Raw genomic sequence first — 14029 nt, forward strand, 5'->3', positions numbered from 1 at the left:
GGTGCCCTGCCCAGAATGATTACCAAAGAGTTCGTGTCATACTTCAGAACTGACTTTTTAAAATGAGAATAGTTAAAATTTTATTAAAAAGCTTTGATTCATAAGTTATTTTAACTGAGAGCATTCTTATGTTTAGCCATGACCCGTTTAGATGAAGTTAAATAACTAATTTACACTCATTACTCTTTATTAAGTCTTCAATAAATAAACCATCTTTAATTAATCTACTAATAAAATAAGTCATGCCACAAGTATGACCTGCAACCATCACCACCGCTTCTCTTGGAAACTGTGCGATGAAAGTGATTCCGGATGTGTCTCGGAATTCCCCTGACATCAGCCTTAAACTCATTCACATGAAGAAAAAGAAGGAGAAAACCAGACGGATCACTTCTGCTTTTTCAGGTCTTTAAATATCCAACGTCTCGAGACATTGGTCAGTTCATCGAGCTCTGCGGAGACAAAGGGAGAAGAAGGACCAAATAATCATTTACTGAATATTTAACCTCATATTTATCAAGCTTTTTGAAAATGGTAAACTCTGGAAGTCTGTTTGCGCTGGTCGCTGTCGCCCTGCTGGCTGTGAGTGTGTCTGCATCAAATGGTAAGTTTAAACTTAAGATAAACTCTGTTTAAGATCTTTCAGATGGCTCTATTTTATATAAAAGAAATGCCTTTTTTAACACATAATTCCTGTTTCAACAGAAAAGCTGGCTACCTGCTGCACCAAAGTCACCAATAAGGAGATTAAGGAACCAATCGTGGGATACTTGGTCCAGAGAGCAAGGCATCCATGTGTCAATGCAGTCATGTAAGTAATACTTTGAGACTTAAAAAAAAGATTATAGTCAAGAAAATTTGTTAGAGATTTAAAAAACATCAGATTTTTAAATTAAGATCTTTGTTTTCCAACTACATATAGTGGATACATGGAGTTATTCTACAATTTTAGATCTGAAGTGCTTAGTGCTTTTTCTTTTAATTTTTTTAATGGTGTGTAGTTTTGAATTAAGCTGATTATTCAGTATTTTTATAGGAAATTATTTGAACCAAGTGAATTTAATAAAATGCATTTTTTTTTAAGTATTAATGTTTAACTTTGTCATTCCTGCAGCTTCCAGACACAGTCCGGTCTTTTCTGCTCCTATGTGAGAGCTCCCTGGGTTCTTCGCAAGATTGTTTAATTCGAGTGAGTTTAATGTTTATTTAATCACATGATCATTGACACTTTTGTTCAGTCATGTAATCAGTCCCGCAGTCACAAACCTGTAATCTCATATATTTTTGTCTTTTCTCAGGAAAGCAAAAGCCCAGTCCACCATCCCATCTGCGGTCTCTACATCTCCAACCTCCCTCCTCTCCATCATAATGTCCACCGCCTCTCCTCCATCACCCTCCGCTGCTCTGCCTTCCTCCTCATCTACCTCCAGCACGTCCCCTGCTGAGACCTTTTCAGAGAGCAGGGATGAGCGGGCCTCCGTCTGATGAAGAAAACGCCTCTGCAAAGCTCCTGAACAAACTTACGTTACATTATTAAATATTAATTATTTATTAGTTGAATCTGGTTGATCTGTGCTGATACAGTAGTTTTCAGTTTTTCCAAGTCACTGTATAGAAGAAAGAGTTTGTTTTATTATAACTACATGCAGGCATGTGTTCACCAAGCTTAAAGATATTTATTTATTGAAAAAGTGTCATAAGGTGAAGTTGTGCAAACATGATGGTTCGAAATTTGATCATCTATTTGTATGATTGATTTGTGGATCAAACACATTCTGATGGAGTCCAGAAATGAGCAAATATCTTGAAATATTTATTTAAAGCTTTTGTTGAGCAGACTCTGATGGTCAGAAATAAAAACTGAATTAATGATCTTGTATCCACCTTTTTATTTCCATCTTACTGTGTGTGTTTCTGCCATTTCTTTCTGAGAAATACTGTACAGCTGTAGTTTGATATAACTGCGGCTGTTGTCGCACATTAACTTCAGTGTTGGAGAATCAGGACTGGGCTCAATCTGAAACTGTCTTTATCACATGTAGTACACAAGAGTTTTGTGTAGCCAGCTTAGGAACAGGACGCCCATTTTGATGACAAATTCCAGCTCACACGTGGACCCAGCTGGACATGAAACAGACTTTGTACCAGGGAGCTTGCAGGGATGTGTGGAAACCCAGTCGACATGTTCAGTTTAGCTACTCAGAGTAGCAGAAGTGAAATGTGCCAGTGTCCTGGTCCTGGGTCAGTTTGCCCAGTTTTCTGAGTTTTTTGGACTTTTGAGTTTTGTTTTGTAAACGTTCTGTGGGTTTATATTCTGTCTCGTTTAGGTTCCTATAAAGTATGTTTATAGGAAAGTTAGTGTTCCTCCCTCCTGTGTTGTCTTAGTTCCCCGTTTAGTTATCTCACTTCCTGTTTTGTTTTGGGAATCAGTGGTCCCTGTGCATGCTGCTTACCTTTGCGTCCCCTTGCCTCGTTAAGTCTGATTCTGTTCACCTTTTCTCCTCTGCTGTGGCCACTATCCCTAATTACCTGGTGAGTATTTAAGATCTCAGTGTTCCTCAGTGTCCTTGTGAAGCTTTATGTTTCTCTGGTCTGAGTGTCCCCTGTTTGTCTCCAAGGTTTTATATTCTGGACTCCTGTCCTGTGAAGTTTGTGTTCATGGTTTTTTCTTTCTTTCTAAAATGGAATCTTGTGATTTCAGCATTAAATCTGCATTTTGAGTTAAATTTTGTCTCCCTGCCTCCTGCACTTGAGTCCAACTCTGCCCCCCACAGCCAACTCTTCACAACCAAATGGCTACAAATGAAAAATAATAATAATCTGGGCCATAGCTTTTCTGAAGGGTAAATGAACTGTAGAGGCCAACCCCATTTTATTGAGCAAATGTGTTTGTGTCATGGATCGCCACTGAGCAGGCGGGAAGGAGGACCCCAAATGCAGAACTCCGGGATGGTGTTTGTACACTCGGTTTTCATTTACACATCTCCTACACAACCAAAACATGAACTCTCCCTGGAACAAACCCTGACAGGGAAAGATTACAAATGGCTTGACTTGATATACATGCAAGACAGCAGAGTACAGCTAATGATGCGACAAAGAACTGACTGGAACACAGACAATATATACACACTAGGTAATGGGCAAATGGGAAACAGCTGGGAGGGAAACACAGGAGGCAAAACGAAACCTAAAGCACAAGGACCAAAGACAGACCAAAACAAAACAGGAACTACCCTAACATTGTACACACAGACTTGACACCTAGGGAGACACACACAGAAACCGTAACACAAATAAAACTATACAAAAGGAACATAAAACACTGGGCCACTGGCCAGGACCATGACAGTTTGACCTTTTTTGGTCTTTTTCTTTGGATTTGTCAGCCAAAGAAAGGTTCCCTTTTTGTTGTGTAATATCTCAGCAGTGATGTCCTGACACATTTGGTAATAAAAATGATTCTGATGAAGGATTACATATTGTTGAGTCAAAGTAACAGTCGGTAAATCTAGTAGTTATTTTGTTATATTTTATGAACAGAAAATGTTTATGGGCATTTGAATACTTTGGTCTAAGGATGGTCTCTTTTTTCAAAGTATTATTATATTATAAATTTTTTTAAAAGTATATCCACTGCATGGAGGAAGAAAGACAAGGAGACTGGGTGTTGGAATGAGGAAGTAATGAACTGGAAATTTACTAACGAGTGAGGAGTGTGTGGAGATCATGGAAGGAGAACTTTGAGAAGCTCGTGAATGAAGAAAATGAGAGGGGAAGACCGATGGGAGCAGCTTCCTCATAACTTTACTCACAGTATATTCATGATTTAGCAATTATTTCTAAATAAAATTAAGTCTTTTGAGGTACATTATTTTAATATTAAAATATATATATTTTAATATTAACTGCAGAAATGTGAAGGCAGTTTCTCCAGCTCCAGAGACCAAAATCCAAACAAAGCCTGTCAGTGTAACAGCTGCCTCCTTTTGATGTTTTTAATCCCACAATGCATTGCAGTTAGTAAGAAATACAGAAAAACTCCTGTTAATATCTAACACCTCTGGGACCACAGAACATCCGGTTAAGTGGACTTACCAGTGCTTACCAGTGTAAACTTTTTGGTGTTTTTTTTTGGCGATGTCTTGTGTTCTTTGGCCGAATGAACTTTTGAACATGCGAGCTGCCTTTCTCCTGTGATACATTATTCCAGTTATCTTCTCACTGTTTTCACTGCTAAATAATATTTTCCACCCGGCTGACTTATTTCCTTCTCATTTTTACTCCACTGTAACGCCCTTAAGTTGTGGAGAAAAAAAATCAACAAAATCCACCAACATCTGTGTCCTGTCTCTGCTCCCCTCCCTCCATCCAAACTTCCCCACCTCTATCAGCTGCTCTCCGGCTTTCAACTACCATCTCCCTCTGAAATCACTGACCTCATCCAGAAATCCAAGCCCTCCACATGTCTTCTTGATCCTCTTCCTACAGCTCTGGTTAAATCCTGCCTCTCCTCTCTCCTCCCCTTCATATCTGCCATCATTAATTCTTCGATTACCACTGGAATTGTTCCCACTCTCTTCTGAACTGCAGCTGTCACCTCAGTTCTGAAAAAGCCTGGTTCTGATCCAAACAACTACAATAATCTTCCCTCATCTCTAACCTACCCTTCATTTCCAAGATACTGTAAAAAAAACTGTTGTTATTCAACTTAACATCTATGTAACTCAGACTTTATGAACAATTCCAGTCTGGTTTCCGCCCCCACCATAGCAAAGAAACTGCTTTATTGAAAAATCACAAAACATTCTCATGGCAGCTGACTCTGGATTACTCTTTATCCTCCTTGATCTGAGTGTGGCCTTTGACACCATCTCCCACACCATCCTTCTCTACAGATTAGCTTCTATCGGCAGCTCCCACAACCCTCTTGACTGGTTCTTATCTCTCAGGCCGCACTCAGTTCATCCAGCTTAAATCTTTCAAATCCCTCCCTCTCCTGTAATGTCAGGTGTGCCTCAAGGCTCTGTCCTGGGGCCCCTCCTTTTCATCACTTACCCGTTGGCAATATTTTTTGTAAATTCAACATTTCCATTGTTTTCGCAGTTAACACTCAGCTCTATTTATCCACAAAGCCTAACTCTTCCCTCCCACCCTCCTCCCTCACCACCTGCTTATCTGAAATCAAATCCTGGTTCACCTCAAACTTTCTTAAATTAAACAGTGACAAGACTGAGTTCCTCGTCATCAGAACAAAATCCACCTTATCCAAAGTCGGCAGTTTCTCCCTCACCATCACCAGCTCCTCAGTTTTCCCCTCCCCTCAGGTTAAGAGTCTGGGTGTCATCCTAGACGGCGCTCTATCCTTTCACTCTCATATCAGTAGTATTACCCAGTCTGCATATTTCCACCTACAAAACATAAATCACCTCCGCCCCTCCCTCTCCCCACATACCACCTCCATCCTTGTTTAGTCTTGTTACCTCCCATATTGACTATTGTAATTCCCTTCTATTTGGCCTCCCTCTCAAATCCCTCCAGAAGCTTCAAATAGTTCAAAACTCTGATGCTCGCATTATCACCAGAACCCCCTCATTTCACCACGTCACCCCAGTCCTTCAGCAGCTCCACTGGCTTCCAGTTAAGTTCAGAATTCTTCAGTTCAAAATCCTCCTGTTTGCATTTAAGGCCATCCACAACCTCGCCCCTCCTTATCTGGCCGAACTTCTTCACATCACCTCCTCCTTTCACACCCTCCACCTTCCACCCTCCAGCTATGGAATTCTCTCCCACCTGACATTCCCAATATTGACGCTCTACATATCTTCAAATCACGACTCAAAACTTACCTGTTCAAAATTGCATACTCTTAGTTCCTTTTGGTCATTTTAGTTTCTGTTTGTCCTTTTATGTGATTGTCTTGTTTTCCCCATAACATGTCCTTGGATGTGATGAAAGGTGCTTATAAATAAAATGTTAAGGATTTTTTTTTGCAGTGAATGCTGTCTAGTTTTCTGTTCATTTGACTTTTGTTAAAAAATATTGTTGCCAAATAAACAGACACTAGACTTTATATTTCAACAGTGATTCACACACCATTACTGCTACCTAAATTTTGCACCTGTCTCCAAGTTTAATAGGAATCTTACTCCAAATACTCATTTGAGATTTTGAAATTTATTTTACATGAAATTCATTGTTATGTACAAGTTTACTGAAGTCATCATGTCCTCATTTTACTTTTAATGGACAGTATTTCTCCTAAATCTACCAAGTCTTTGGAGTGTGACTGTGCTTGCAATGGCTTTCAGTTACTTCCCCTTATTCATAAAAGTTTCTGTAAAATTTGAAGATTTTCTTCCGTTTTCCCCAAACTCTAGTGTTGCATAATTTCTCACACATGCGCAGGGACCCGGGGTTCAAAGTGACACGTCCATGCGTCACGGCACTGGAACATGCTTGTGACAGCATACGTGAACGTGCCCTGCCCAGAATGATTGCCAAAGAGTTTGTCATGCATACTACAGAAATTTACTTTAACATAAGTAACATTGTGAAACCAAAAGGATAAATGGAACAGAATAAATGAATGAATGGATGAAAGATATATCTATATATATCTTTCATCCATTCATTCTGTTCCATTTATCCTTTTCAGGTTCGCGGGGGGGGGCTGGAGCCTATCCCAGCTGACACAGGGTGAGAGGCAGGGTACACCTGTACAGGCCGCCAGCCTGTCGCAGGGCTAACACAGAGAGACAGACAACCACTCATGCAGACACAGGGGGAACATGCAAACTCCACACAGCGAGAGGTCTGGGCCAAAGGGGAATCGAACCCAGACCTAGATGTTAACAGTGCTAACCACCACGCCACCGTGCTGCCCCTAAAATAACTTCAAATGAAAGCTTTAACAGAGAATTCTTATTTTTAGCCATGACCAGTTTAGATAAAGTTGAATAACTGATTTACGCTTACTTAATTGATTAATTGAAGAATTAATAATCTCTAATGAATCTACTAATTAAAATAAGAATGACCTGCAGCTTTTGTGTAACTCCTAACACCCACACTTGAATAGTCAGGACAAACCATTACCATCACTTCTCTTTGACACTCTGTGATAAAAGTGCTTCCGGATGTAAGTGTCTTGGAATTCTCCACATCAGCACGAAACTCCTTCACATGAAGAAAAAGGAGGAGAAAAGGTCAGAAAAAAGAAGGAAGATGAGGAAACCGGACGGATCGCTTCTGCTTTTTCGGATCGCTTTAAATATCCAACGTCTCGAGACATTTGTCAGTTCATCAAGCTCTGCAGAGACGAAGGTTTACTGCATATTTAACCTCATATTTATCAAGCTTTTTGAAAATGGTAAACTCTGGAAGTCTGTTTGCGCTGGTCGCTGTTGTTCTGGTGGCTGTGACTGTGTCTGGATCAGAAAGTAAGTTTAAAATAAAGTCTGCTTAAGAGCTTTCAAATGGTGCTATTTTATATTAAAATGCCTTTATTTAAACATCTCTCTTTCAACAGTAAAGCCGGCAAGTTGCTGCACCAAAGTCACCAATAAGGAGATTAAGGAACCAATCTTGGGATACTTGGTCCAGAGAGCAAGGCATCCATGTGTCAATGCAGTCATGTAAGTAATACTTTGAGGCCTTAAAAGAATGATTATGGTCTTGAAAAACTGTTGAAGATTAACTTTAATCAACTAAGATCTTTGCTTTTCAACTAAATATACTGGGTACATTGAGGTAATCTAAAGTTGGTGTGTGGTTTTGAATTATGCCGATATTTCAGTACTTTAAAGCAACTTACCAGGCAGTTTAACACTGAACAAAGCCAATTTAATAAAATGCATTTTTTAAGTATTAATGTTTAATTTGTTTGTCATTCCTGCAGCTTCCAGACACAGTCCGGTCTTTTCTGCTCCTATGTGAGAGCTCCCTGGGTTCTTCCCAAGATTGCTGAATTCGAGTGAGTTTAATGTTTAATCACATGCTCATTGACACTTTTATTCGGTCCTGCAGTCAAACCTGTAGTCTCATTTTTGTCTTTGTGTTTTTTTTCCTCAGGAAAGCAAAAGCCCGGTCCACCATCCCATCTGCGGTCTCTACATCTCCAACCTCCCTCCTCTCCATCATAACGTCCACTGCCTCTCCTCCATCACCCTCCAGTGCTCTGCCTTCCTCCTCATCTACCTCCAACACGTCCCCTGCTGAGACCTTGTCAGAGAGCAGGGATGAGCGGGCCTCCGTCTGATGAAGAAAACACCTCTGAACATTTGTTCAAATGTTATACCGTTATTGGAGAACACCTGATGAACATACTTAGGTTAAATTATTATGATTAATTTTTAGTTTCTTTCAATTCATTTAAACGTGGAACTATTTATTAGTTGAATTTAATTGACCTGTGCTGTTACAGTAGGATAAATATTTATTGTCATGTTTATTTATCAGCATTTACTGTACAACATTTTGTTTGATATAGTTCACTAGTTAATTTAATTGTCTTGATGTCTTTCGATATATATTTATTGGAAATCCTGTCACAACTTCTTCTGAGGAGAAATGATGCAGCCACGATGTTCAGAAATAAAGGGTTTAAATCCCGTCTTACATTCAGTGTTTTTTTTTTCTTTGTCTTCAGCTCATCGACTTTGAATTATCCACAATGATAACAAGCTGATGAACATGTGAAAAAGAAACTACACCCTCTTTCAGGCTTTATATTGTCATTATTTAACAAAAACAAAGCCTAAATGTAGAAGCAGAAAAACTGAGTAAATAAGAGGATAAGTAGCAGCCAGGTGCTGCTAATCATCAGCGAGTATGAGCATCTCTATAAAAGCAGACATTTAGCAATTTCTTGGTATGGAGCAATCAAGTGTATGTTATCACAATGCCAAAGAGGCAAGATACTGCCAGTGATCTTAGAGAAGCAATTGTTGCTGCCCATCAATCTTGAAAGGGCTATAAGGCAATTTCCAAGCAATTTGAAGGCCATCTTTCTACATTGAGAAGTGAAAAACATTAAAAGACAGCTACCAGTCGCTCCAGGTGTGCACATCCAAGCAAATGATCACAAGGTCAGACCGTGCAATGCTCAGCTACTTTTCAGACTCCACAGACCTCAGTTAGCATGTTAACATTCAAGATAATACAGTCAGAAAAGACTGAACAAGTATGGCGTATTTGGAAGGTTTGCCAAGTTGCATCTGAAGAAACCACAAGATGTCTGGTACAATGTCTTTTGGACAGACGAGACCAAAGTGCAAATGTCCGGCCATAATGCACAGCACCACATTCATTGAATGTCAAACACAGTATATTAACACAAATACCTCATACCAACTATCAAACACAGTGCTGGTTTGGACTTGTTTTGCAGCCACTGGGGCTGGGCATCTTGCAGTCATTGAGTCAACCATAAAGTCCTCTGTATACCAAAGTATTTTAGAGTCAAATCAGAGGAGATCATCTGACTGCTAAAGCTTGGCCCAGGCTGGGTCATGTAATGATCCCAAGCACAAAAAGAAAAGTTTCAAGGTGCCGCAATGGCCCAAAGTCCAGAGCTCAACCTAATGTTGTGATGGGACTTTAAGAGAGTTTTGCAATAAATAAATGCCTGCAAAACTCAGTGAAGTGATACAGCACTGTCTTACTTTCCTTTCAGTTTTTTGTACTTGTGACACATTTCTTGTGCAAAAGCAAGTGCCTGCCAGGAGAGAGTATCATCACCCTCATGAGTCATTCTGTCAGCACTTTAAGATATGGTCTTTTTTTTTTTTTTTTAGTTTAGCTTGAAGAGACTAAATGAAGTGACCAGCCCTGTTAGTCATTATGTTTCATTCATTCACCAGTATGAATGAGCTGTTTTTGTTTCTTTATTTTGTGCTTCACTGACTCCTCTGTCCTGCCTGTGAATGACAAATTAATCACTATGTTTCAATTCCTGGAATGCATCTGTAAAAAAAAGAGGATAGAGGAGTCTGCAGGAAGATTTGTGACTATATTTTTACCTTTAATGTATAAAAAGCATGACACACAGCAGGAATATACAAGTGCTGGTCATAAAATTAGAATATCATGAAAAAGTTGATTTATTTCAGTAATTCCATTCAAAAAGTGAAACTTGTATATTATATTCCTTCATTACACACAGACTGATATTTCAAATGTTCATTTCTTTTCATTTTGATGATTTTAACTGACAACTAATGAAAACCCCAAATTCAGTATCTCCAAAAATTAGAATATTAAGCATTTGTAGAAATGTTGGTCAACTGAAAGTATGAACATGAAAAGTGTGAGCATGTACAGCACTCAACATTTAGTTGGGGCTCCTTTTGCCTGGATTACTGCAGCAATGGAGTCGATCAGTCTGTGGCACTGCTCAGGTGTTATGAGAGCCCAGGTTGCTCTGATAGTGGCCTTCAGCTCTTCTGAATTGTTGGGTCTGGTGTATCACATCTTCCTCTTCATAATACCTCATCGATTTTCTATGGGGTTAAGGTCAAGCGAGTTTGCTGGCCAATTAAGAACAGGGATACCATGGTCCTTAAAGCAGGTACTGGTAGCTTTGGCACTGTGTGCAGGTGTCAAGTCCTGTTGGAAAATGAAATCTGCATCTCCATAAAGTTGGTCAGCAGCAGGAAGCATGAAGTGCTCTAAAACTTCTTGGTAGATGGCTGCGTTGACCTTGGACCTCAGAAAACACAGTGGACCAACACCAGCAGATGACATGGCACCCCAAACCATCACTGACTGTGGAAACTTTACACTGGACCTCAGCCAACGTGGATTCTGTGCCTCTCCTCTCTTCCTCCAGACTCTGGAACCTTGATTTCCAAAGGAAATGCAAAATTTATTTTGATCAGAGAACATAACTTTGGAGCACTCAGCAGCAGTCCAGTCCTTTTTGTCTTTAGCCCAGGCGAGACGCTTCTGACGCTGTCTCTTGTTCAAGAGTGGCTTGACACAAGAGCTGCGACAGCTGAAACTCATGTCTTGCATACGTCTGTGCGTGGTGGTTCTTGAAGCACTGACTCCAGCTGCAGTCCACTCTTTGTGAATCTCCCCCACATTTTTGAATGGCTTTTGTTTCACAATCATCTCCAGGGTGTGGTTATCCCTGTTGCTTGTACATCTTTTTCTACCACATCTTTTCCTTCCCTTCGCCTCTCTATTAATGTGCTTGGACACAGAGCTCTGTGAGCAGCCAGCGTCTTTAGCAATGATGTTTTGTGTCTTTCCCTTCTTGTGCAAACTGTCAGTGGTCATCTTTTAGACAACTGTCAAGTCAGCAGTCTTCCCCATGACTGTGTAGCCTACAGAACTAGAGACCATTTAAAGGCCTTTGCAGGTGTTTTGAAGCTGATTAGAGTGTGGCACCAGGTGTCTTCAATATTGAACCCTTTCACATTACTCTAATTTTCAGAGATACTGAATTTGGGGTTTTTATTAGTTTTCAGTTATAATAATCACAATTAAAAGAAATAAACATTTGAAATATATCAGTCTGTGTATAATGAATGAATATAATATACAAGTTTCACTTTTTGAGTTTGAATTATTGAAATAAATCAACTTTTTCATGATATTCTAATTTTATGACCAGCACCTGTATAAGCCATGGAGGGAGAAGAACCCTAACTGTTACTTTCTATTCATACCTTATTTTAGTTATTTATGATAAGCAGTGAGGATATGTCAGTGTGTCTCCCTGCTCTGGTTTCCTGTTTTTTAGGAAGGCCAACCAGCAGGTCATCATCATCTGATGAAGCTTTGATTAGAGCATGCTATAGGTATTAAAGGTACTGCACTGCAGTGGTTTGAATCATATTTATCTAATAGACTCCAGGTTGTTCACGTAAATGGGGAGTCTTCTTCACACACTAAGGTTAATTATGGAGTTCCACAGGGTTCTGTGCTAGGAACAATTGTATTTACATTTTATAATAATAATAATAATAATAATAATAATAATAATAATAATAATAATAATAATAATAATAATAATAAAATAGACTGGGATGTTTCCAGTAAGTTCAGTTGAACTGGATGACAGCAAGTCTGGAATATTCCTCCCTACTTCCTCCTCTCTGCCTCCGGTTCATCATTATAATATGACACTACCTCTTCATTCATCAGCATTTTTCTGCACTCAGACTGTCTGTAGGAGTTCCTGTGTAGTGGCGGGTCACAGTTTCTTTTTCTAATAAATTTGCTGATACAAGATCCAGAGCCAAGTCATTTTTTCCCTCTACAATAACTCATGTGGTTCCTGAACCCTGAACTAGGAAGTGGTAACGTTTTTCAATTATAGTATGTGCCAACCAATCTTTAAATATGATCATGTGGGAATTTTAGGTTTTTGGCAATCCTTTTGGTCACTCTTCTTTTCCTGACATGTTGCACGAGTGTAAAGATGTCAGAGCAGTCATGTCTTATAGCTGAATGACTATTTTTAGAACCTGTTGTCAACACAATTGTTTTCTCAAGAGTTACTTGTGTGTATTGTGCCTGACATAGTCTGGAGTGAAACTAAAAGGATAGTAACAAGTGTGGCATGCTGACAAGGGACGAAGCCAGGATTTTACTGGCTTTTATTCTTTGCAGTAGACTGTATATCATAGATAGAAATAGCTACTGTGACATCACCGTAGCATGTGAAGCCTCCACCTGACACAGCCATATGACTTCCTCTTGTGCCACAGTACAGCAAAGCAGAGGGGGTGCTCGAGAATTAGTCAGAAATAAATAGGAATTAAAATAATTACCAACAGCTGCTTTTATCTGAAAGAGACCAAAGATTTTATGAGTTTTCTCAACACGTCTGAATATAAATAAGACACTTCTACCCTTTACTTTTGCTTACACGTGATCTAATTTTACCCAAAAGATATTCTGGTAATGCATGCTGATTGGTCAGTTAAGGACTAACAAGAAGACACGGTCACTAAATGTAGCAGTAGAAGTTTTTCTTAACTACAAGCTAAAATACGATGTGGTGTACAGAATGAAATGTTTCCAGCTAGTTTAACTCTTTGCAAACTGTGGACCTCCTGAGCTTTTCTACTACAGCTTAATGAGTCATATTCATTCTGGATTATCTTGCAAGTTCCCCTATGAAACTGGAAGACCACAGAGTGGGAGGTCTTTGTCATATCAGAGGTTTTCTGCCTCCATGTTGGATTTTTAGGGGGGTCCGATAGAAACTACTGTATGTGGATGATGAGTCTTATCACTAGCAAGTGTGGTTAGCAAGCTGCTCATTAGTAACAGACAAAGATCTAAAAAAGACTGAATTTCACTGAACAGGACTGAAGCAGAAACTCTTTGAATGGGTTTGTTGGTTATTTGTCAGATAATTGCATTAAAAATGCTCAAAAAAGGCACCAACAGCACAAACATGGCAGAGAGGTCGAGTCCATCAACTTCAGTTAGTGCAGTTGAGGCCCAACAGGAAACTGCTGTGTGGATATCAGTCATACATGTTTCTGTCATACATTTCCTCCAGAGCAGAGTGTGAACCTCATCTGATCATCTGCTAAAGCACACATCAAAAGAAACACACAAACGTGAGTGCGCCTCTAGATTTCAGTATTCATACCTTTAGACCTTTAGTGAGTGCTTCTTTTAGTTTTCAGGGGCAAAACATTTCAATGTAACCAAGAATCTGCCATGCAATTCAATTTAATGGTTTAAGTTAAAGCTCAAGTTTAGTATTTGTTGTATAAATATTTCTCCATAAGCTGCCAAAAACTCAGTTATGCAAATGGTCTTTTCTTTTTCTTTTTTTAACTTTAACTACAAGAGGAAAAAAGTCAGTGTCAGTCAACCTGGAAAACCAAAGATCATCTGGGCTCACTCATGACAATGCACAAAGAGGTGGTATTAAAGTGTCTGTACACATACTTGTGTTTGTGTGAAGCTGTTTCTCGGAAAGACATTCGATTGGTGGCTCAAAGCTCAGAAGGGTGGAGGTGTGATGTGACAAGCACACCGCCCTACAGAAGTACTTCAT

General features: G+C 39.4%; 1 pseudogene; it reads left to right on the forward strand.

Annotated features, from left to right (window-relative positions):
• The first annotated feature begins 455 nt into the window (after positions 1-455).
• On the forward strand, positions 456-8596 carry LOC115799926 (uncharacterized; annotated as a pseudogene).
• The last annotated feature ends 5433 nt before the right edge of the window (positions 8597-14029 follow it).

The sequence above is a fragment of the Archocentrus centrarchus genome, chromosome 20 (genome assembly GCF_007364275.1).
Source record: "Archocentrus centrarchus isolate MPI-CPG fArcCen1 chromosome 20, fArcCen1, whole genome shotgun sequence".
Classification (NCBI taxonomy): Eukaryota; Metazoa; Chordata; class Actinopteri; order Cichliformes; family Cichlidae; genus Archocentrus; species Archocentrus centrarchus.